This window comes from Microtus pennsylvanicus, chromosome Y (genome assembly GCF_037038515.1).
Source record: "Microtus pennsylvanicus isolate mMicPen1 chromosome Y, mMicPen1.hap1, whole genome shotgun sequence".
Lineage (NCBI taxonomy): Eukaryota > Metazoa > Chordata > Mammalia > Rodentia > Cricetidae > Microtus > Microtus pennsylvanicus.
Window position 1 is genome coordinate 8,871,340 of NC_134602.1, and position 22,401 is coordinate 8,893,740.

Here is a 22,401-nt window from a genome sequence, read left to right on the forward strand (position 1 = left end):
AGTAAGCCCACCTTCACAGAAGACTAGTGCTTCATGTGGAACAGAGTTGCCACCCCCAACCAAAGCTTTGTGACATCATCAAGGCCCTACTTATGTCATAAAACTCCTCCTAGCCAGGTTTCTTCCCTACTAACCCCCAGAAATATGCAGCATACAGGTCCTCAAATGCTGCTCATACAGCCCCATGAAGACCCAAAATAAAAACCCCAATCTTCTTCCCAATTACTTGAGTCATATTTTCCAAGTAACTCAACCCCTTTATGTGTTTTTTCTGTAAAATAATTTTTGGTCTGAGTCAACAACTCACATGAATGTTTTTTTTTTCCTAGCTCCAATGTTATTGGTTATTTTCTATTGATTTTTCCATTACTTCATAATAATAATTATCAAACTTTCCACTTCTCTTCCTCCTCCCACATTCTTCTTGCTCCGCAAATAAACCTCTCCACTCAAACACCAGTCCAAATAGAGGGCAGGGTACTTTGAGCTGTGGGAAGTCCAAGCCCACCCTTCATCCATCCAGATTTAGCAAGGTATGCATCCACAAAATTATGATCAAAAAGAGCCAGTGTATGATATGCAGACAATTGCAAGTGCCATTATCTTTGGCTTCTCCGTCTGCCCCAATTGTCAGCCACATTCAGAGCTTCCAGTTTGATCCCATGTTCTTTCATTCCCAGGTCACTGGATTAGTTGAAATCCCCTTAGTTCAGGCACAGTGTCTCATAGTGTGGACCAAGCCCTTATATTCCTGACATCCTTGCTCTTTTTCTCCATCCATCTGCTCTTCCACTGGAGCTTGGAAGCTCCATCTAGTTTTCTGAATTTGACCCTGACTTGATCTCCATCATTTGCCAAACAAAAGTTCCATGGTGGTTTTCAAGATAGTCAGTCATCAGTCTGACTATGGGACAAGGCACACATAGTTCCTAGGGACATGTCACAGTGCAGTCAACTTCTCCTCCCTGCTTAAGTACCTAGAGAGGGTCACCCTATGGCCTTCTGAGAACCATTCGAGTGATATCGATCTTGACATCCCCAGAATGGCCCCATAAATTGAGATATCATCAGTGTATGTGCATTAACTTGTGTGTGTTTGTGTGTGTGTATTTAAATCACAATAACAAATGGATTGTAATATTGAAGTTTCTTCTCATCTTGAGAAGAATATTTGCTACAGAAAAACTCTCACAGTAATAGTGAGAGTGTAAACTCTCTAAGAAGGGAGAAATAACTGGAGGAATCCCCCAGGAGTTAGGCTCAGTGTCCCAGGAATTACGCCCAAGGAAAGTCAATGAACTCAGTGATGGAAGATAAAACCCAGCCTAAATAAAACCCTAAATCATTTAGGTGGAACATGAGATCCTCTTACAACAGTTACAAGAGGTCTAAAATGCCTGGACTGGAACATAAGGGGAACACAATGACGTGGAGCTGAGAGTGCATGGCAAAACTGATTGGATCTGGCAAAAATTATGTAAGCATACCAAGGAAACCACCAGTGGGACAAAACCCTAAGAAATCTGTATGACAACATATCATGTTGAACATAATGAGATTTATAGACAAAGGAAAGATCTTAATTATGTCACTGGCACACAGGTGATGATGAACCAGTTCCATCGTAGAGTGACTCCCTGCTGTGTTTAAGATAACCTGTCAATTCAGTCTAGTCAGTTACAAGGAAATTTGCATTAATTGCACAGATTAACTATCAGCATTATTTACTGCACAATCAAAGGCAAGGCAAAGAAATCATAGACATGTTGTTGAATGCTGATGATGTTATTGGGAGTTTTGATGGGTTTTTTTCTTAAAGGGAAATCATCGGTGACTCTCATGCATGAAGCAGATCCTTTCTCTGTGATGTTTCCTGAATAGCCACTGAGATACCAGCCCATTGAGTTGTGGTCTCTCTCTCTTTTAAAAAGCAACTTCTACGTTCAGCTTGATCTCTTGCTTGAGCTTCCCTTCCGGCTACTAGGCTCCTTTTCTGATCCTGCAGAGGGCTTTTGTAAGGGATTGTGATCTCTAAGTTTTTCCCCTTTCAAGAACTAATCATTCTATTAATCACAATTCTAAACTGCTGTGGGAGTTTGTTTGTGACTTATGCCTTCACATGTGATACAAGCGACCTGTGTGTATAGGGTCTTCTCTCTGTTCATGTGGGGAAGGCATGGCAGCAGGAGTAGATGGCTGCTCATTCTCTGTAAGGAAATCAGTAAACAGTGGGCACCAAGTATAAGGATGTCCTGAAATATTAAGTCTTGTCCTTTCAAGGCCCCAAAGCCTCCAGCTAGGATCAGAGTCACGACAATCTCCAAAACCCACCGAGCATGAAGTATTCAGAACCAGAAGCCTGTGTGTGCCATATCACATAAATTCATCGTGTGTACACCAATCTGTTTTTTTTTAATTCTAAATTATTTTGTCCCATCAGAACGATCTATATTACCAATTAACCAAATTTGCTGCATCTTTGGTGTCCTAGAATTGCTTTAAATTGTTGCTGGGACAGTCTTACAAACCTTCCTGTGCTGTTATGAGACCTTAAGGGGACAGCACTTATTTCAGAAATCAAAGGCAGTTGGGTTCAATCCTACGGTTAGCTGTTAGCTAGACACTGGAAGGATGGATTTGACTAAGAAAGGGAGACAGCATACATGGAGGCAGGTAACCTTTCCTTTGCAAAATGACCCATTTTGAGGCCTTACTTCAGGCTCTTCTCTTCTCCTAATCTTGGTTTTTTTATTAGTTTAGGAGAAGAATTAAAACTCCATTTACAGTATCTGTGAACCCGAATGAGTTAAGTATGTGTGACCAACTTGATGTCTGCCTGTCTGTCAACAGGGCCAGAGTTCAGGGGCATCTGATGCATAGCACAGGAATGTCAGCCATCAATCTCTGGTCCACCTAACTCTACAGCATTAGAGTTGTCATGGTTGCTCATCTGATCTTCCTCATATGATCTCCATCCACAGAGATGTCAGAAAAATCCTCCCCTGAGAGTGCAAGTTCTTTACAAATGAAAGATTATACAACAGAAGACACATGGGAGATTTATATGGGCAAGCTGTTGAAAGGATAAAGTGACAGAAGAAGTTTATTGATTAATTAAAGAAAGAATCCACTTCAGCTGATAGGTTAGAACATAGGTAGGTGGAGTAAACAAAATAGAATGCCGGGAGGAAGAGGTAGTGAGCTCAGAGAAGCCATGCTCCCCTCTCCCCGGCAGATGCCATAGCTCTGCTCTCTGAGGCAGATGTCGATGCAGCCAGCCACCATGTCAGACATGCTGAATTTTTCCTGGTAAGTGCACCTCATAATACTACACTGATTATTAGAAATGGGTTAAAATGCTGAATCTAATGGGCCAGCAGTGTTTAAAAGAATACAGTTTTTGTGTATTTATTTCAGGCATAACCTTCATGCGGCCGTGGTGCTGGGGACACAGCCTCGCTGCTCAAATAACTACAGAATGGCTTGCAGCCTTGTGGACAACTGAATCCAATGAAAGCCTGAGAAATCTTGGGAAAGAGTAAAGCATGTTTTCTTGGTAGCAGCGATTTCTCGGTCTGCTCTGCTTGCTAGAAGAAAGCAAGGGCTCTCATCTAAAAGAGGCTTGCTGACTCAGCTTCAGCTGCAAAACCCTGCAGCCCTTAAGAGGTCCTGCCACAAAACATTTAAATGGTGTTGATAAAAGCCAACTGAATGCTTGTATGTTTTCAGCAGCAGCAGGAAAAAAAAAACTGTGTTGTTTTAAAATGCCGGGTTTCTGGGCCATCCTGCCTGGGCAAACTCTGACTGTTTGAGGAAGGAGGGCCAGCTACAGAAAGAGGGCTTGAGTGTTGTCTGTTGCAGCCTCTTTGATGGGAAGGACCTTGAAACACTGTAGACTTGTGGCACTGAATGCGGCTCTGTTCGGTACCTCAGCCACAAGGTTGGAATGGCAGAAAGCTAAGGAATGGGCTACATCTGGCCAGCAAAGCCACGGCTTTAGTCCTACTGAGATTGCTTGGTAAATGAAAGACTCATGTGGTCAGAAAAACAGAGAGAGAAATAGAGTAAAGAGAGATTCAAAGACAAAGAAAATTTTTAAATGATTTACAGTGTGTTAAAAATATGTGCAGGCTAAAATTTGAAGTTCTTAAAGTTAAAAAAAGGAAGAGAGTTGTTGGGTGTGGTAGGACACACCTGTAAACCCAACACATGGGAGGCAGAGGGAGATTGACCTCTGTACCTTCAAGGTGAGGTAGGACACACCTTTAATCCCAGTGCCTTGAAGGCAGAGACAAACAGATCTTTGTGAGTTCAATGTGTAGTAGCATACACCTTTAATCCCAATGCCTGAAAGGCAGAGAGAGGCAGATCTCTGAGACTTCAAGGACAGACAGGTATACAGAGTTATTCCAGGTCAAAGATACAGAGAACCTGTCTCAAAAGGCAAAAAATAAAAAAAAAAAATAAACAAAATAGAGGTTAAATTGAAGCGCACAAAGATGGAAAATTCACAGCGAATTTTGATATTGTATGCTATTATGCTCTTTTTGAATCATTTGAATTTTGAGGCAGTAGCAATAGCTGCTAAAAGATGTTTCTTTATAAAAGCTGCTGAAATAATCCAACATAGATATTTTGAAAATGCCTTGACTTTGAAATTTGGATCTAAGGACATGATGCTTTGGAAAGGAGTTTCTATTTTGTTTTCAAAGAGGGTGATAGTCTGTGGATGCCTCTATCCTAATATGGTAGGATGGACCACGCCCTACTTAAAGGTTGCTGTGAACACCTTTAAAAAATTGCTTCGCTCAACTGCCAACTGAGATAAATCAATAACGATGCCACCATTCAGCAGGAAGCATTTTGGAGAGAAAAAAACTGCACCCACATTCCCAAATATGGCTTATAAACGTTCTTTTACATTTAAAGTGGGATGTGATATAGATATGAATATTTGCATTAGTATAGATTTTGCTTTACTGATAGAGATTTTAGGTCAATTTTGTTATATGTATATGCATTTTTGATCTCAATTAAGATATTGTGATTGTGTAGTTCATTTAAAAATATAATGTATATAGGTTATTAATGGATAATCATTAATAATAGTCAAGTTTGTAGTCATGTTAGTTAGATTTTCTAGCTACATAGATATATATATATTTCAGTTAGATAGGCATTATTCATATCTCTCTAGACTACAAAATAGGCAATTTAATGTTTTAGTACCTTAGGGTTTTTCATGACAGTGAGACACTCTACTCTTGGCAGCACATATCTACTTCAGGAAGAAGATGGGCATCACAGAGGATCCTTATGGAGTTTGATAGCCATTTGGGGAAGAAACTGCTCTTGCCTGGATTGTTGCATAAACTGTACACAGAAAACACTCAGAGAGAGGACTACTGAACTTGCCTAAAGGTGAGATGATCTTTTCGTGTTCCTGATTCAGGAAAGGGTCAGCAAAACATTCTTCAAGACAAGCAGATAGTGACTGCCTTTGAAATTTCCTGCTTCATGGAAATGTCTGCTGGAAACTATGGGCCTGTATGCTGAGGATGGAAACACCAATGGTACAGAGGAACTTTGGGTGACTGTCCAGGCAGCGAGATGTCTCTGTCATTTCTAGAGTTTGAAAATGGCTTACTTTTTGTTTGCTTAGGTAACACTGTATTATTCTGGAGTCTCTGATGAGTTGATAGTTATAGATTTCCATTGTTATGATAAAAGATAAAATAGATATAAATATTGTAACTGTAATTCTTGCTTGATAACTGTTTTGTTATATGTAATTTTGCTATGTTAAAGTTAACGATTCCGTTCTTGTTTAAACAGAAATAGGAGTAACGATGGAGTATAGGTCATTGGTTAATTAAGTAAAGAAACTGTTTGGCCTGAAAGGTTAGAACATAGGTGGGCGGAATAAACATAAGAGAATGCTGGGAGGAATAGGAATTGAGCTTAGAGATGCCATGCACCTCTCCCATGGGCAGAAATGGTAGTTCTGCACTCTGAGGCAGATGGCGATACAGCCAGCCACCAGGTCAGACATGCTAAATCTTTCCTTCTAAGCGCACCTCGTGCTGCAACATACATTATTAGACATGGGTTAAGAGGCTGAAAATAATGGGGCAGGCAGTGTTGAAATGAATAGTTTTGTGTTGTTATTTCGGAGCATAACCTTACAAGGCGGCCCCATGGGGATGCAGCCCTGCTGCTCAAATTTCAACAATCAAGGGGGAAATGGAAGAAGGGAAGAAAGAAGAGAGAGAGACAAGGAAGAATGGATGAATTCAATCATTCATTGTAAAAATGAGTGAACCAATGAATGAGGAGACCTAGTAGGAAAAAATGTGCTGCATTCCCTCAGAGAGTCAGGTCAAATTAAGGACTGACAAGGTTTTCCACTAAGGAGGAGGATTATTCCATTTTACCTTCTTTGTGCTCCAGGCCCACCCACAAGAGTGATGATGAGGACAGGGAGAAGAAGAGGAGAGGGTGTACCAGAATTCCCTGGTACAATTTCTCACCCAAATTGTAGCCAAATCACCTGACCTCTGACAGCTGATCTACATGCTGGACCCTAACTCCCAGTTTGACAACTCTAACATTTTAACCAAGTTTGTGAAGATGAAGGAACCAAAAATAGCCCAGTTACAGGATGGCAGGTTCCTTACAGGATGGGAGTCAGACATCAGTACCATACTGGTATTTGGTGGTTTGATGGGTGTGTGGGGTCTTTGCCAGACTCCACCTAGCATCATGGATTCCCTACTTTACTGATATTATGGAGTTCGGTGCATTCATCATATGTGTGCATGTCACACACTAGTGGGCATCATATGTACATGTTTATCCTGTGTGTGGGTGAGTGTGTTCATGAGTTTTATAGCCCAAGTACTACAGAACATGATCAATGAAAGGGAACACTGTTTTCCAGATATGGCAGGGCAATTATTTAAATGAACTGACAAGGGTTGGATGGCATGGATAAGACCTATGAGAGTTCAAGGCATACCGAATCCAGGCATGACAAAGTAGGTGGCAGACAGAATTCTGGCAAAACTAAGTAGGTAGCTTGATGTCCAACTTGCTGGAGAAGAGCAACTGAGCGGAGACACTTTTCACTAAGCAACATGCTCTAGTGGAGATCAAACATCCTTTGACTTACAGCCAGTACGAATTAAACCATTCATCAAATGAAACCTAATTTTCTCTGATTTTGAGTATACATTTGTGTCCCTTCCTGATTAATCTACTCTTTATCCTCTTAAGTCCCAATACCTCACGCTGATAGCGGTCACATCTTTCCATTTGACATGGTTTTCCCTCAAGCTTCATACCGCCCCGAGATCTTACAACTTTTTGTCCCCTCTCCACTGCTTCCTTGACAGCCATCTTGTCCTTTACCACACCACGCATCCCCAGTCCTTTACTCTCCAAGGGGAAAAGACCATAAATCCTGCTTTGTTTTGAGCCATGTATTTCTGTGATGCCCCATCCACCAAACACAATCCATCATTGACCAAATAACACAACATGTTAACAAATTTTTATTCTTTGAGAAAGAATAATCCATTGGAAAAAATACCAGCATTCATAGAAGACCTGAAGTATCTCTGAAAAAACACATTCCCAAAGAGAGAATTATGTCTGCCCCTCAAAATTTGAGAATTTCACTTTAACAGATCTTCACCAAATCATAGACATAGATATGGAAGTCATTATCAAACTTGATGAAATACACAGAAGGTTTGTTGGGAACTTGGCAAATAATTTTACCTATCTCTTGGGTTCCATCTTTTTTGTTGTACTGCACTCTTTTGCCCTCCAAGGAATCCCTGTCTAATTCCACAGTCACCTCTATTGGAGGACATTCAGGCGTGATGTGGAGGTTGCCTTCAATGGAATCATCATGATGGTGATAAAGGTACAGGACCGGATCATTCTCGTTGACAGTGTAGAAACAGGTCTTTATGGTCTGCACCTCATCTGGGACCACGCCACTTCTCTCTTCCTTAGAGCCTGGCATGATGTGGAGGTTGCCTTCCAGGTAGTCATCCAGGAGGTGGTAAATGTACAAGACCGGATCTTTCTTGTAGGTAATATAAAACCAGGTCTTCATGATTGGCACCTCTTCTAGGACCATCCCGTTCCAGTCATTCTTAGAGCCATTTGTGCCCATGAATGTATGTTTCACTGCTCTGCCAACTATGGTGTTTGAGAGATGAGTGTCTGTCACCTGAGGAAATGGCACATTATTAGGCAGGATCTTCAGGTTTAAAATCCTTTCATCACTATGAAGCTCCAAGCCATAGACACAATCAATCCCATCATATTTCAACAAATAGAGAGAGGGATATGTTGGCAGTTGATCTAGAATGATGGCTTTCCAATGGGTGACTGGTTCATTGGCTTCCTTCCAGCCATGAGAAATTCTGCGGCCAACAATATTCTCCAGGGCCTCAAAAGGCTTACTAAGTTTTTGCTTCTGGAGCGATGGCCCATTCTTCTTCTGGAGATGTGGCATGCAACTCATACTAAGAGGCATCTTCATCATGGCGGGAGACTTTCTGAGATAGGCCACAGCACTCCTGTTCCACTGTCTCTTGGCTCTGTTTCTGTGCTTGGGCTTCATAGCTGCCAATCTCTGCATAGGAAGAACTCTTCAGTTTAAATCAGACACAAAGTGGTTTCCTCCACCATAAGTGCCTGCAAGGATAAGAAGGTGAGGATGTGAGGTCAAGGCTCTTTTTAGGAATAACTTTGGAGCAGGTGAAAAAGGCAGGGCTGAATAGATTTGGATACCTAAATGGAATATGTTCTTAAGAAATTAATAGGAAAATTATCAAACTCTTGTCTACAGCTCAGTATATGTGTATCAGAGACATATTCCTGCTGCAAAATGCAATTGACCTCTACTGAGAAACCTACTTCCTGACTTACTATATCAATGAGAGAGGAAGCTATGCCTATACCTAAAGTGAGAAAGAAATATCTGAACAGATGGCAAAGAATTCAAAGAACAGCCACTCCTCTCCTTACCACTCAAGCTACTGGTTAGTTGGCTGATCTATAACCACCTGCCCAAGGTCATGGCACTCCAGTCCACTGGCTCTCTCTATTGTGTCTCCTGATCCAGATCCAGGTTGATTACATAAAGATATTCTGTATCTTCATTAGAGAAGTGAGTACTGTGAGTCAAACTTCCAAAAGAAATATTATTCTGTGCCACAGCACCTATTAGAAATAATTATCTTTTAAAACACATATGGACAAAGAGGATCTTTGCCATTTAAGTGGACTGAGGAATTGGACATTTTTAGCAAAGATAGAGTGGGGAGAATACCTGACATTAACAGTCCCCCAGCTATCAAATATAGGAGCTGTTAACGACATAAATTTTGGACCCAGAGCAGATTTGAAAGAAACCTTTCTTTGACTACAGAGGTCCTAGTTGCTTCCTAAACATATTTACCAAAAAAAAATATCTTGGCTCTCTCGATTCCAACTTCTGGAAATTCGGTTGAACAGTTGTGGAGCCCAAGAGCTGAACTGACTTCCTCAGTAAGATAGTAAGCCCACCTTCACAGAAGACTAGTGCTTCATGTGGAACAGAGTTGCCACCCCCAACCAAAGCTTTGTGACATCATCAAGGCCCTACTTATGTCATAAAACTCCTCCTAGCCAGGTTTCTTCCCTACTAACCCCCAGAAATATGCAGCATACAGGTCCTCAAATGCTGCTCATACAGCCCCATGAAGACCCAAAATAAAAACCCCAATCTTCTTCCCAATTACTTGAGTCATATTTTCCAAGTAACTCAACCCCTTTATGTGTTTTTTCTGTAAAATAATTTTTGGTCTGAGTCAACAACTCACATGAATGTTTTTTTTTCCTAGCTCCAATGTTATTGGTTATTTTCTATTGATTTTTCCATTACTTCATAATAATAATTATCAAACATTCCACTTCTCTTCCTCCTCCCACATTCTTCTTGCTCCGCAAATAAACCTCTCCACTCAAACACCAGTCCAAATAGAGGGCAGGGTACTTTGAGCTGTGGGAAGTCCAAGCCCACCCTTCATCCATCCAGATTTAGCAAGGTATGCATCCACAAAATTATGATCAAAAAAAGCCAGTGTATGATATGCAGACAATTGCAAGTGCCATTATCTTTGGCTTCTCCGTCTGCCCCAATTGTCAGCCACATTCAGAGCTTCCAGTTTGATCCCATGTTCTTTCATTCCCAGGTCACTGGATTAGTTGAAATCCCCTTAGTTCAGGCACAGTGTCTCATAGTGTGGACCAAGCCCTTATATTCCTGACATCCTTGCTCTTTTTCTCCATCCATCTGCTCTTCCACTGGAGCTTGGAAGCTCCATCTAGTTTTCTGATTTTGACCCTGACTTGATCTCCATCATTTGCCAAACAAAAGTTCCATGGTGGTTTTCAAGATAGTCAGTCATCAGTCTGACTATGGGACAAGGCACACATAGTTCCTAGGGACATGTCACAGTGCAGTCAACTTCTCCTCCCTGCTTAAGTACCTAGAGAGGGTCACCCTATGGCCTTCTGAGAACCATTCGAGTGATATCGATCTTGACATCCCCAGAATGGCCCCATAAATTGAGATATCATCAGTGTATGTGCATTAACTTGTGTGTGTGTTTGTGTGTGTGTATTTAAATCACAATAACAAATGGATTGTAATATTGAAGTTTCTTCTCATCTTGAGAAGAATATTTGCTACAGAAACACTCTCACAGTAATAGTGAGAGTGTAAACTCTCTAAGAAGGGAGAAATAACTGGAGGAATCCCCCAGGAGTTAGGCTCAGTGTCCCAGGAATTACGCCCAAGGAAAGTCAATGAACTCAGTGATGGAAGATAAAACCCAGCCTAAATAAAACCCTAAATCATTTAGGTGGAACATGAGATCCTCTTGCAACAGTTACAAGAGGTCTAAAATGCCTGGACTGGAACATAAAGGGAACACAATGACGTGGAGCTGAGAGTGCATGGCAAAACTGATTGGATCTGGCAAAAATTATGTAAGCATACCAAGGAAACCACCAGTGGGACAAAACCCTAAGAAATCTGTATGACAACATATCATGTTGAACATAATGAGATTTATAGACAAAGGAAAGATCTTAATTATGTCACTGTCACACAGGTGATGATGAACCAGTTCCATCGTAGAGTGACTCCCTGCTGTGTTTAAGATAACCTGTCAATTCAGTCTAGTCAGTTACAAGGAAATTTGCATTAATTGCACAGATTAACTATCAGCATTATTTACTGCACAATCAAAGGCAAGGCAAAGAAATCATAGACATGTTGTTGAATGCTGATGATGTTATTGGGAGTTTTGATGGGTTTTTTTCTTAAAGGGAAATCATCGGTGACTCTCATGCATGAAGCAGATCCTTTCTCTGTGATGTTTCCTGAATAGCCACTGAGATACCAGCCCATTGAGTTGTGGTCTCTCTCTCTTTTAAAAAGCAACTTCTACGTTCAGCTTGATCTCTTGCTTGAGCTTCCCTTCCGGCTACTAGGCTCCTTTTCTGATCCTGCAGAGGGCTTTTGTAAGGGATTGTGATCTCTAAGTTTTTCCCCTTTCAAGAACTAATCATTCTATTAATCACAATTCTAAACTGCTGTGGGAGTTTGTTTGTGACTTATGCCTTCACATGTGATACAAGCGACCTGTGTGTATAGGGTCTTCTCTCTGTTCATGTGGGGAAGGCATGGCAGCAGGAGTAGATGGCTGCTCATTCTCTGTAAGGAAATCAGTAAACAGTGGGCACCAAGTACAAGGATGTCCTGAAATATTAAGTCTTGTCCTTTCAAGGCCCCAAAGCCTCCAGCTAGGTTCAGAGTCACGACAATCTCCAAAACCCACCGAGCATGAAGTATTCAGAACCAGAAGCCTGTGTGTGCCATATCACATAAATTCATCGTGTGTACACCAATCTGTTTTTTTTTAATTCTAAACTATTTTGTCCCATCAGAACGATCTATATTACCAATTAACCAAATTTGCTGCATCTTTGGTGTCCTAGAATTGCTTTAAATTGTTGCTGGGACAGTCTTACAAACCTTCCTGTGCTGTTATGAGACCTTAAGGGGACAGCACTTATTTCAGAAATCAAAGGCAGTTGGGTTCAATCCTATGGTTAGCTGTTAGCTAGACACTGGAAGGATGGATTTGACTAAGAAAGGGAGACAGCATACATGGAGGCAGGTAACCTTTCCTTTGCAAAATGACCCATTTTGAGGCCTTACTTCTGGCTCTTCTCTTCTCCTAATCTTGGTTTTTTTATTAGTTTAGGAGAAGAATTAAAACTCCATTTACAGTATCTGTGAACCCGAATGAGTTAAGTATGTGTGACCAACTTGATGTCTGCCTGTCTGTCAACAGGGCCAGAGTTCAGGGGCATCTGATGCATAGCACAGGAATGTCAGCCATCAATCTCTGGTCCACCTAACTCTACAGCATTAGAGTTGTCATGGTTGCTCATCTGATCTTCCTCATATGATCTCCATCCACAGAGATGTCAGAAAAATCCTCCCCTGAGAGTGCAAGTTCTTTACAAATGAAAGATTATACAACAGAAGACACATGGGAGATTTCTATGGGCAAGCTGTTGAAAGGATAAAGTGACAGAAGAAGTTTATTGATTAATTAAAGAAAGAATCCGCTTCAGCTGATAGGTTAGAACATAGGTAGGTGGAGTAAACAAAATAGAATGCCGGGAGGAAGAGGTAGTGAGCTCAGAGAAGCCATGCTCCCCTCTCCCCGGCAGATGCCATAGCTCTGCTCTCTGAGGCAGATGTCGATGCAGCCAGCCACCATGTCAGACATGCTGAATTTTTCCTGGTAAGTGCACCTCGTTATACTACACTGATTATTAGAAATGGGTTAAAATGCTGAATCTAATAGGCCAGCAGTGTTTAAAAGAATACAGTTTTTGTGTATTTATTTCAGGCATAACCTTCATGCGGCCATGGTGCTGGGGACACAGCCTTGCTGCTCAAATAACTACACAATGGCTTGCAACCTTGTAAACAATTGAATCCACTGAAAGCCTGAGAAAGCTTGGGAAAGAGTAAAGCATGTTTTCTTGGTAGCAGCGATTACTAGGTCTGCTCTGCTTGCTAGAAGAAAGCAAGGGCTCTCATCTAAAAGAGGCTTGCTGACTCAGCTTCAGCTGCAAAACCCTGCAGCCCTTAAGAGGTCCTGCCACAAAACATTTAAATGGTGTTGATAAAAGGCAACTGAATGCTTGTATGTTTTCAGCAGTAGCAGGAAAAAAAAAACTGTGTTGTTTTAAAATGCCGGGTTTCTCGGCCATCCTGCCTGGGCAAACTCTGACTGTTTGAGGAAGGAGGGCCAGCTACAGAAAGAGGGCTTGAGTGTTGTCTGTTGCAGCCTCTTTGATGGCAAGGACCTTGAAACACTGTAGACTTGTGGCAATGAATGCAGCTCTGTTCGGTACCTCAGCCACAAGGTTGGAATGGCAGAAAGCTAAGGAATGGGCTACATCTGGCCAGCAAAGCCACGGCTTTAGTCCTACTGAGATTGCTTGGTAAATGAAAGACTCATGTGGTCAGAAAAACAGAGAGAGAAATAGAGTAAAGAGAGATTCAAAGACAAAGAAAATTTTTAAATGATTTACAGTGTGTTAAAAATATGTGCAGGCTAAAATTTGAAGTTCTTAAAGTTAAAAAAAGGAAGAGAGTTGTTGGGTGTGGTAGGACACACCTGTAAACCCAACACATGGGAGGCAGAGGGAGATTGACCTCTGTACCTTCAAGGTGAGGTAGGACACACCTTTAATCCCAGTGCCTTGAAGGCAGAGACAAACAGATCTTTGTGAGTTCAATGTGTAATAGCATACACCTTTAATCCCAATGCCTGAAAGGCAGAGAGAGGCAGATCTCTGAGACTTCAAGGACAGACAGGTATACAGAGTTATTCCAGGTCAAAGATACAGAGAACCTGTCTCCAAAGGCAAAAAATAAAAAGGAAAAATAAACAAAATAGAGGTTAAATTGAAGCGCACAAAGATGGAAAATTCACAGCGAATTTTGATATTGTATGCTATTATGCTCTTTTTGAATCATTTGAATTTTGAGGCAGTAGCAATAGCTGCTAAAAGATGTTTCTTTATAAAAGCTGCTGAAATAATCCAACATAGATATTTTGAAAATGCCTTGACTTTGAAATTTGGATCTAAGGACATGATGCTTTGGAAAGGAGTTTCTATTTTGTTTTCAAAGAGGGTGATAGTCTGTGGATGCCTCTATCCTAATATGGTAGGATGGACCACGCCCTACTTAAAGGTTGCTGTGAACACCTTTAAAAATTGCTTCGCTCAACTGCCAACTGAGATAAATCAATAACGATGCCACCATTCAGCAGGAAGCATTTTGGAGAGAAAAAAACTGCACCCACATTCCCAAATATGGCTTATAAACGTTCTTTTACATTTAAAGTGGGATGTGATATAGATATGAATATTTGCATTAGTATAGATTTTGCTTTACTGATAGAGATTTTAGGTCAATTTTGTTATATGTTTATGCATTTTTGATCTCAATTAAGGTATTGTGATTGTGTAGTTCATTTAAAAATATAATGTATATAGGTTATTAATGGATAATCATTAATAATAGTCAAGTTTGTAGTCATGTTAGTTAGATTTTCTAGCTACATAGATATATATATATTTCAGTTAGATAGGCATTATTCATATCTCTCTAGACTACAAAATAGGCTATTTAATGTTTTAGTACCTTAGGGTTTTTCATGACAGTGAGACACTCTACTCTTGGCAGCACATGTCTACTTCAGGAAGAAGATGGGCATCAAAGAGGATCCTTATGGAGTTTGATAGCCATTTGGGAAAGAAACTGCTCTTGCCTGGATTGTTGCATAAACTGTACACAGAAAACACTCAGAGAGAGGACTACTGAACTTGCCTAAATGTGAGATGATCTTTTCGTGTTCCTGATTCAGGAAAGTGTCAGCAAAACATTCTTCAAGACAAGCAGATAGTGACTGCCTTTGAAATTTCCTGCTTCATGGAAATGTCTGCTGGAAACTATGGGCCTGTATGCTGAGGATGGAAACACCAATGGTACAGAGGAACTTTGGGTGACTGTCCAGGCAGCGAGATGTCTCTGTCATTTCTAGAGTTTGAAAATGGCTTACTTTTTGTTTGCTTAGGTAATACTGTATTATTCTGGAGTCTCTGATGAGTTGATAGTTATAGTTTTCCATTGTTATGATAAAAGATAAAATAGATATAAATATTGTAACTGTAATTCTTGCTTGATAACTGTTTTGTTATATGTAATTTTGCTATGTGAAAGTTAAAGATTCCGTTCTTGTTTAAACAGAAATAGGAGTAACGATGGAGTATAGGTCATTGGTTAATTAAATAAAGAAACTGTTTGGCCTGAAAGGTTAGAACATAGGTGGGCGGAATAAACATAAGAGAATGCTGGGAGGAATAGGAATTGAGCTTAGAGATGCCATGCACCTCTCCCATGGGCAGAAATGGTAGCTCTGCACTCTGAGGCAGATGGCGATACAGCCAGCCACCAGGTCAGACATGCTAAATCTTTCCTTCTAAGCGCACCTCGTGCTGCAACATACATTATTAGACATGGGTTAAGAGGCTGAAAATAATGGGGCAGGCAGTGTTGAAATGAATAGTTTTGTGTTGTTATTTCGGAGCATAACCTTACAAGGCGGCCCCATGGGGATGCAGCCCTGCTGCTCAAATTTCTACAATCAAGGGGGAAATGGAAGAAGGGAAGAAAGAAGAGAGAGAGACAAGGAAGAATGGATGAATTCAATCATTCATTGTAAAAATGAGTGAACCAATGAATGAGGAGACCTAGTAGGAAAAAATGTGCTGCATTCCCTCAGAGAGTCAGGTCAAATTAAGGATTGACAAGGTTTTCCACTAAGGAGGAGGATTATTCCATTTTACCTTCTTTGTGCTCCAGGCCCACCCACAAGAGTGATGATGAGGACAGGGAGAAGAAGAGGAGAGGGTGTACCAGAATTCCCTGGTACAATTTCTCACCCAAATTGTAGCCAAATCACCTGACCTCTGACAGCTGATCTACATGCTGGACCCTAACTCCCAGTTTGACAACTCTAACATTTTAACCAAGTTTGTGAAGATGAAGGAACCAAAAATAGCCCAGTTACAGGATGGCAGGTTCCTTACAGGATGGGAGTCAGACATCAGTACCATATTGGTATTTGGCGGTTTGATGGGTGTGTGGGGTCTTTGCCAGACTCCACCTAGCATCATGGATTCCCTACTTTACTGATATTATGGAGTTCGGTGCATTCATCATATGTGTGCATGTCACACACTAGTGGGCATCATATGTACATGTTTATCCTGTGTGTGGGTGAGTGTGTTCATGAGTTTTATAGCCCAAGTCCTACAGAACATGATCAATGAAAGGGAACACTGTTTTCCAGATATGGCAGGGCAATTATTTAAATGAACTGTCAAGGGTTGGATGGCATGGATAAGACCTATGAGAGTTCAAGGCATACCGAATCCAGGCATGACAAAATAGGTGGCAGACAGAATTCTGGCAAAACTAAGTAGGTAGCTTGATGTCCAACTTGCTGGAGAAGAGCAACTGAGCGGAGACACTTTTCACTAAGCAACATGCTCTAGTGGAGATCAAACATCCTTTGACTTACAGCCAGTACGAATTAAACCATTCATCAAATGAAACCTAATTTTCTCTGATTTTGAGTATACATTTGTGTCCCTTCCTGATTAATCTACTCTTTATCCTCTTAAGTCCCAATACCTCACGCTGATATCGGTCACATCTTTCCATTTGACATGGTTTTCCCTCAAGCTTCATACCGCCCCGAGATCTTACAACTTTTTGTCCCCTCTCCACTGCTTCCTTGACAGCCATCTTGTCCTTTACCACACCACGCATACCCAGTCCTTTACTCTCCAAGGGGAAAAGACCATAAATCCTGCTTTGTTTTGAGGCATGTATTTCTGTGATGCCCCATCCACCAAACACAATCCATCATTGACCAAATAACACAACATGTTAACAAATTTTTATTCTTTGAGAAAGAATAATCCATTGGAAAAAATACCAGCATTCATAGAAGACCTGAAGTATCACTGAAAAAACACATTCCCAAAGAGAGAATTATGTCTGCCCCTCAAAATTTGAGAATTTCACTTTAACAGATCTTCACCAAATCATAGACATAGATATGGAAGTCATTATCAAACTTGATGAAATACACAGAAGGTTTGTTGGGAACTTGGCAAATAATTTTACCTATCTCATGGGTTCCATCTTTTTTGTTGTACTGCACTCTTTTGCCCTCCAAGGAATCCCTGTCTAATTCCACAGTCACCTCTACTGGAGGACATTCAGGCGTGATGTGGAGGTTGCCTTCAATGGAATCATCATGATGGTGATAAAGGTACAGGACCGGATCATTCTCGTTGACAGTGTAGAAACAGGTCTTTATGGTCTGCACCTCATCTGGGACCACGCCACTCCACTCTTCCTTAGAGCCTGGCATGATGTGGAGGTTGCCTTCCAGGTAGTCATCCAGGAGGTGGTAAATGTACAAGACCGGATCTTTCTTGTAGGTAATATAAAACCAGGTCTTCATGATTGGCACCTCTTCTAGGACCATCCCGTTCCAGTCATTCTTAGAGCCATTTGTGCCCATGAATGTATGTTTCACTGCTCTGCCAACTATGGTGTTTGAGAGATGAGTGTCTGTCACCTGAGGAAATGGCACATTATTAGGCAGGATCTTCAGGTTTAAAATCCTTTCATCACTATGAAGCTCCAAGCCATAGACACAATCAATCCCATCATATTTCAACAAATAGAGAGAGGGATATGTTGGCAGTTGATCTAGAATGATGGCTTTCCAATGGGTGACTGGTTCATTGGCTTCCTTCCAGCCATGAGAAATTCTGCGGCCAACAATATTCTCCAGGGCCTCAAAAGGCTTACTAAGTTTTTGCTTCTGGAGCGATGGCCCATTCTTCTTCTGGAGATGTGGCATGCAACTCATACTAAGAGGCATCTTCATCATGGCGGGAGACTTTCTGAGATAGGCCACAGCACTCCTGTTCCACTGTCTCTTGGCTCTGTTTCTGTGCTTGGGCTTCATAGCTGCCAATCTCTGCATAGCAAGAACTCTTCAGTTTAAATCAGACACAAAGTGGTTTCCTCCACCATAAGTGCCTGCAAGGATAAGAAGGTGAGGATGTGAGGTCAAGGCTCTTTTTAGGAATAACTTTGGAGCAGGTGAAAAAGGCAGGGCTGAATAGATTTGGATACCTAAATGGAATATGTTCTTAAGAAATTAATAGGAAAATTATCAAACTCTTGTCTACAGCTCAGTATATGTGTATCAGAGACATATTCCTGCTGCAAAATGCAATTGACCTCTACTGAGAAACCTACTTCCTGACTTACTATATCAATGAGAGAGGAAGCTATGCCTATACCTAAAGTGAGAAAGAAATATCTGAACAGATGGCAAAGAATTCAAAGAACAGCCACTCCTCTCCTTACCACTCAAGCTACTGGTTAGTTGGCTGATCTATAACCACCTGCCCAAGGTCATGGCACTCCAGTCCACTGGCTCTCTCTATTGTGTCTCCTGATCCAGATCCAGGTTGATTACATAAAGATATTCTGTATCTTCATTAGAGAAGTGAGTACTGTGAGTCAAACTGCCAAAAGAAAGAAACATTTCTGCAAATAACGAAAGCTTAACTTCTTCCTTTCCAATACAAATACCCTTGATCTCCTTATGTTGTCTTATTGCTATTGCTAGAACTTCAAGCACTATATTGAAGAGGTATGGAGAGAGTGGACATCCTTGTCGTGTTCCTGATTTTAGTGGGATGGCTTTGAGTTTTTCTCCGTTCAATTTAATGTTAGCTGTTGGCTTGCTGTAAATAGCTTTTATTATATTTAAGTAGGATCCTTGCATCCCTATTCTCTCCAAGACCTTTATCATGAAGGGGTGTTGAACTTTGTCGAATGCTTTTTCAGCATCTAATGAAATGATCATATGATTTTTTTCTTTCAGTTTATTTATATGGTGGATTACATTGATAGATTTTCATATGTTGAACCAGCCCTGCATCTCTGGGATGAAGCCTACTTGATCATAATGGATAATTTTTCTAATGTGTTCTTGGATTCGTTTTGCCAGTATTTTGTTGAGGATTTTTGCGTCGATGTTCATGAGTGTGATTGGCCTGTAATTCTCCTTCCTGGTTGAGTCTTTGTGTGGTTTTGGTATCAAAGTAACTGTAGCTTCATAGAAGGAGACAAAAGTATATGCTCAACTATGTTCATGGCAGCATTGTTTGTAATAGCCAGAACCTGGAAACAACCTAGATGCCCTTCAACGGAAGAATGGATGAAGAAAGTATGGAATATGTACATATTAGAGTATTACTCAGCAGTAAAAAACAAGGACTTCTTGAATTTTGCATACAAATGGATGGAAATAGAAAACACTATCCTGAGTGAGGTAAGCCAGACCCAAAAAGAGAAACATGGGATGTACTCACTCATATTTGGTTTCTAGCCATAAATAAAGGACATTGGGCTTATAATGCATGTTCCTAGAGAAGCTAAGTAAGAAGGTGAACCCAAAGACAAACACATAGGCATCCTCATGAATATTAACCTTCATCAGGCTATGAAAGGAGACAGAGACAAAGGAGCACGGGACAAAAATCTCAAGGTCCAAAACAGGAGCAGAAGGAGACGGAGCACGAGCAAGGAACTCAGGACACGAGGGTTGCACCCACACACTGAGACAATAGGGATGTTATATCAGGAACTCACCAAGGCCAGCTGGCCTGGGTCTGAAGAAGCAGGGGATAAATCCGGACTGGCTGAACATAGAGGACAATGAGGAATACTGAGAACTCAAGAACAATCGCAAAGGGTTTTTGATCCTACTGCACGTACTGGCTTTGGGGGAGCCTAGGCAGTATGGATGCTCACCTTAGGAGACCTGGATAGAGGTGGGCGGTCCTTGGGCTTCCCACAGGTCAGGGAACCCTGATTGCTCTTCGAGCAGATGAGGGAGGGTGACTTGATCGGGGGAGGGGGAGGGTAATGGGAGGCGGTTGCGGGAAGGAGGCAGAAATCCTTAATAAATAAATAAATTAAATAAAAAAAATAAATGATATACCACTATAATTCTTCCCCTATTGTTCTTGTAACACTGAAAAAAAAATACATAATGGAAATCAAAAAAAAAAAAAAGAAAAGAAAGAAACATTAATCTGTGCAACAGCATCTATTAGAAATAATTATCTTTTAAAACACATATGGACAAAGAGGATCTTTGCCATTTAAGTGGACTGAGGAATTGGACAATTTTAGCAAAGAAAGAGTGGGGAGAATACCTGACATTAACCGTCCCCAAGCTATCAAATATAGGAGCTGTTAACGACATAAATTTTGGACCCAGAGCAGATTTGAAAGAAACCTTTCTTTGACTACAGAGGTCCTAGTTGCTTCCTAAACATATTTACCAAAAGAAAATATCTTGGCTCTCTAGATTCCAACTTCTGGAAATTCGGTTGAACAGTTGTGGAGCCCAAGAGCTGAACTGACCTCCTCAGCCATCGTGAAGATAGTAAGCCTACCTTCAAGAACACTAGTGCTTCATGTGGAACAGAGTTGCCACCCCCAACCAAAGCTTTGTGACATCATCAAGGCTCTACTTATGTCATAAAACTCCTCCTAGCCAGGTTTCTTCCCTACTAACCCCCAGAAATATCCAGCATACAGGTCCTAAAATGCTGCTCATACAGCCCCATGAAGACCCAAAATAAAAACCCCAATCTTCTTCCCAATTACTTGAGTCATATTTTCCAAGTAACTCAACCCCTTTATGTGTTTTTTTTTTTCTGTAAAATAATTTTTGGTCTGAGTCAACAACTCACATGAATGGTTTTTTTTTCCTATCTCCAATGTCCTCATTGGTTATTTTCTATTGATTTTTCCATTACTTCATAATAATAACTATAACACTTTCCACTTTTCTTCCTCCTCCCACATTCTTCTTGCTCCGCAAATAAACCTCTCCACTCAAACACCAGTCCAAATAGAGGGCAGGGTACTTTGAGCTGTGGGAAGTCCAAGCCCACCCTTCATCCATCCAGATTTAGCAAGGTATGCATCCACAAAAAATATGATCACAAAAAGCCAGTGTATGATATGCAGACAATTGCAAGTGCCATTATCTTTGGCTTCTCCGTCTGCCCCAATTGTCAGCCACATTCAGAGCTTCCAGTTTGATCCCATGTTCTTTCATTCCCAGGTCACTGGATTAGTTGAAATCCCCTTAGTTCAGGCACAGTGTCTCATAGTGTGGACCAAGCCCTTATATTCCTGACATCCTTGCTCTTTTTCTCCATCCATCTGCTCTTCCACTGAAGCTTGGAAGCTCCATCTAGTTTTCTGATTTTGACCCTGACTTGATCTCCATCATTTGCCAAACAAAAGTTTCATGGTGGTTTTCTAGATAGTCAGTCATCAGTCTGACTATGGGACAAGGCACACATAGTTCCTAGGGACATGTCACAGTGCGGTCAACTTCTCCTCCCTGCTTAAGTACCTAGAGAGGGTCACCCTATGGCCTTCTGAGAACCACTCGAGAGATATCGATCTTGACTCCCCAGAATGGCCCCATAAATTGAGATATCATCAGTGTATGTGCATTAACTTGTGTGTGTTTGTGTGTGTGTATTTAAATCACAATAACAAATCGATTGTAACATTGAAGTTTCTTCTCATCTTGAGAAGAATATTTGCTACAGAAACACTCTCACAGTAATAGTGAGAGTGTAAATTATCTAAGAAAGGAGAAATAACTGGAGGAATCCCCCAGGAGTTAGGCTCAGTGTCCCAGGAATTACGCCCAAGGAAAGTCAATGAACTCAGTGATGGAAGATAAAACCCAGCCTAAATAAAACCCTAAATCATTTAGGTGGAACATGAGATACTCTTACAACAGTTACAAGAGGTCTAAAATGCCTGCACTGGAACATAAGGGGAACACAATGACGTGGAGCTGAGAGTGCATGGCAAAACTGATTGGATCTGGCAAAAATTATGTAAGCATACCAAGGAAACCACCAGTGGGACAAAACCCTAAGAAATTTGTATGACAACATATCATGTTGAACATAATGAGATTTATAGACAAAGGAAAGATCTCAATTATGTCACTGTCACACAGGTGATGATGAACCAGTTCCATCGTAGAGTGACTCCCTGCTGTTTTTAAGATAACCTGTCAATTCTGTCTAGTCAGTTAC